Consider the following 4,142-nt stretch of genomic DNA (forward strand, 5'->3'; position numbering starts at 1 on the left):
GAGGGTGGGGGAGGGGAGGGTAAAGGGGAAAGAGCAACCAAAGGACTTACATGCAGGCATAGAGGCCTAACCAATGGACACGGACAACGGGGGGGTGGGGGTGGTGGGGGAGGGTGATGTGGGGACAGGGACACATATGTAATATCTTAATCAATAAAAAATATATTTAAAAAAAGAAGAAGATATTTAAGTTCATCTTTTCTCAATTGTATTATATGTTAAAACTGAGTTTAGATGAATTTTTTAATTAAGAGTAAGACTTTTCTTAGATTTTTCTATAGTTAAGGAGGTTCACATGTTGAAGACTTTCTGATTAATATATTTATTCCATTATATTATTATTTAATTTTATATAAAACTCTGGAATAAATTAAATAATTAAATTAAACACCACTTACAATAGGAACTTTGGAATTTCCAAAGTCTTTAGGTAATCATTTAGTTCCAGAGTTTTTGAAAAATTTGTTGAAAATCCAAATGTTTTTGAGACACAATTTTGTGTGTGTAAAGTATAACTACAAATAAAACCTTGGCAATTTTACATCGTTTTTCTTTTTGTCTAACTGAAGAAAATTGAAGTAACACCCTTGTGAAAACACATAATTTAAAAATTTTACAAATATTTTGGTGACCTTTTCATTCTTCTCTGCCCTCTCACTGAGTAGACATTTGGCCCTCTTTTATATGATTGTAGCTTATTGACTGTTGGAAGGTGTAGACATCTGACCCAAAGAGAGCATGTTCATAAGCTGGCCACCACCTAGGCCAGTGATGGCGAACCTTTTGAGCTCGGCGTGTCAGCATTTTGAAAAACCCTAACTTAACTCTGGTGCCGTGTCACACATAGAAATTTTTTGATATTTGCAACCATAGTAAAACAAAGACTTATATTTTTGATATTTATTTTATATATATAAAAGCCATTTAACAAAGAAAAATCAACCCCAAAAATGAGTTCTCATGTCACCTCTGACACGTGTGTCATAGGTTCGCCATCACTGACCTAGGATATGAGTAGTTTGAGTTCAAAAAGATCCCAGGATCAACCATATTCTTCTTTAAGAGAATTGAACTGAGGCACAAGGAGGGAGCTGAAGTATATCAACAACAGCACTGCATTCTATAAGCCTATTAACTTCTGATATTGAGTTAGCATGAAATGTTCCTTACCAGTGTTTACATTAAATTCCTTTGGAAACTACTGTGAAGAGTCTTTGGAAAACATAAGTAAAGACAAAAAATAACAGGCAAATATATGCATATCTTCATTCATAATTTGAGTTTTAGAGTTTTAACTTTTAAACTTATGTTTGTGTGTGCACACAAAATATATAAGTTCAAGAAGTAAATTAAATAAATGTTTATTAGGATTCTTTTGAATGGTTTTATACTTAGTAACTTCCTTCTCTAATTTGGTACCTGATTAAAAAATGATTGGTGTATTTTTATATGTATTTTTTAAGATGTATTCTTGTTATAGTTTTATATTTTATATGTATCCTTTTGATCTGGCTGGAACTTAACAGATATTATATAAAGCTCTATTTTTACCCAAAGTAAATTATTCATATACTTCATCCCCACTGAGTGATTTATGATACATTGCTTATTATTATAGCAGGTTACATAACCTAATATATGTAACAACATATGTTTCTGGATTTCACTTTTGCCCAATGGAGTTACATGTCTTTTCTGATATCAGCAGTAGATAATTTTTATTGTTGTAGTATATCAGTTTGGATTGTATTAGACTGTAATAAAAATCCCCACTACTAAGAAGGCATTGCTTATTTTATTATTTTAATAAGATGTCAAGGTATTGGTAGCCCAGTGGTGACTCAACTGCTCAAGATACCATCAGGAACTCAGAATTCTCTCTTCTTGCTTCCTCAGATTTAACAATAGCTACTGCGACTCCAGCCACTACACACTCAACTGCGTGAAGAAGGAAAAGGCAAAGAAGGGCTGCTGAAAGTGATGAGGGAGGCAGCCCGGTGAACTTTTTTTTGGGGGGGGGTGGAGTTGCCTCCTGATGAGGAGCTTCAAAGGACAGCAGCCTACTTCTGCTACCCTCTGTCTCCAGAGACACAATTTCTGATTGGCATCTGGCAGGACAGAGCAGTTGCAGGTACAGGACTGGGAGCGCCTTTCTGCATGCAACTCCCTGGAGAGTCTCTTCTGGCCAAGGAAAGCTTTGTTTTAACCATTTCCCCCAGAGCCAGGGTTTCTGGGTGTTCTGGGGCAGGAGGGCAGAATGGAGGTGAGGCAGGGCAGGAAGAAGTATGGGGTAGGCTGGGGGGTGGGGAGAGAGAGGGTGAAATATGTGTGTGTGGTGGCGGGGAAGGCTGGTGCAGAAGGAGAGCTGGGGTCAGCATAGGAAGGTTTGGAGGTACTTGGGGAGGAAGAGGTACCTGCAGATGCCAGAACAGGGGAAAGGGTCTAGGGCAGCTGTTCTCAACCTGTGGGTCGCGACCCCTTTGGCGGTCAAATGACCCTTTCACAGGGGTCGCCTAAGACCATCCTGCATATCAGATATTTACATTACAATTCATAACAATAGCAACACTACAGTTATGAAGTACCAACGAAAATAATTTTATGGTAGGGTCACAGCATGAGAAACTGTATTTAAAGGGCCAGAAGGTTGAGAACCTCTGGTCTAGGGAATCAGGTCGGGGTCGTGAGGGTGAGTATAGACTAAGTCCCTTCCCCAGACCTTGCCATTCCAGATGGCTAGTGGGAGGGGTCCATAGTGAGGCGCTGAGCTCCCTACACTTTGTGTCTGAAGCTCCAGAACATGCGGCCAACATGCCCTGCCCCTGCCACCCCTGCCAAAGTGCTGCAATTTGGAACGCGTTTGCAGACACATGGATTGTTTTTAAGTTAATGCTTTTTAATTCGCTCTGTTTCCCACTTGTCGTTTTTTTATTGAAAAGGCGGATTCTGCTGGTGTGTGTTCCTTTGTGGGGCAGCAGGGTATTCTCCATGGTCAGAGATCTGATGAGAGACAGAGACAAAAGACCCAGCAAGAGATGGGGAATGAACAAAGAGGATCAGAGAGCAAGGAACAGGGAGAGAGATGCACAGGGCAAGACAGACACATGACACAGGGTGCTGTGGACGGGGATAGAGCTTTCTGGACCCATGAGAGGGCTCATTCCATGGAGCAGTAGCTCTGTGGGCACGTTCACCCTGGTGCAGCTCCCAGGCCCGGAGTCCATGAACTGAAAGCCTGGGATAATCAGAGCTAATTACATGTGTGGAAACAGCCACAGTGGAGACCTAGGGCTGGCCACCGCTCCCCTGGCCTGCCCGCTGCGATCCTGCCCCAGCAAAGAGGCTTTGCTGGCACAGCTGGGGTTAGGAATTGGACCACAACTTGTTCTGAGCTCCCTTTGGCCTTGTGCTGAGCGGGCCCTGGTGGCATGGGCCCCAGAATTTGGGTCCTTATGTTTCTGTTATCTTGGCCTCCTGAGCATTCCCAATTCTGCGAAGATTTGAGACGGGGTTCTTGTATCCTACCATAGGGAGTGCCTGTCTGGAGCTGAGGCCCCAGGATGAGGAAGGGGCAGAGTCTGGTGCTTGGCTTTTGGTGATTAGTTTGTCTCTCTGCCTGGATGCACCACAAGACCCCAAAAGAGTGACTTTTCTGAGCTTTCATTTGTGCGTCCACACCATGCATGCCTCCTCTGAGACGTGGAGTCCAAGGGGAAGGAGAAAGGTGCGAGTTCCTCACGTGTGACTGAGGCTTTACACTTTGAACTGCTAGCCTGAATCAGTGATCTAATTTGTGGTTCCAGGAGACTTTGGCAGGTTGGGTTGGAGTGGTGTCAGGGTAGGGTTTCAGCTACAACTAGTGGCTCAGTGCATGAAATTCATGTGGGGGTGTGTGTCCCTCAGCCCAGCCTGCACTCTCTCCAATCTGGGAACTCTCAGACATGTCTCTCGCAATTGGGGACTGCTGGATCCTAACCACTCACCTGCCTGCCTGCCTGATTGTCCCTAACCACTCCGTCTGCCTGCCTGATCACCCCTAACTACTCTGCCTGCCAGCCTGGTCACCGCTAACTGCTCTCCCCTGCCAGCCTGATCTCCCTAACAGTTAGGGCCTAACAGTTAGAGCCTAACTGTTCTCCTCT

Source organism: Myotis davidii, unplaced genomic scaffold (assembly GCF_000327345.1).
Source record: "Myotis davidii unplaced genomic scaffold, ASM32734v1 scaffold119, whole genome shotgun sequence".
NCBI classification, from domain to species: Eukaryota; Metazoa; Chordata; class Mammalia; order Chiroptera; family Vespertilionidae; genus Myotis; species Myotis davidii.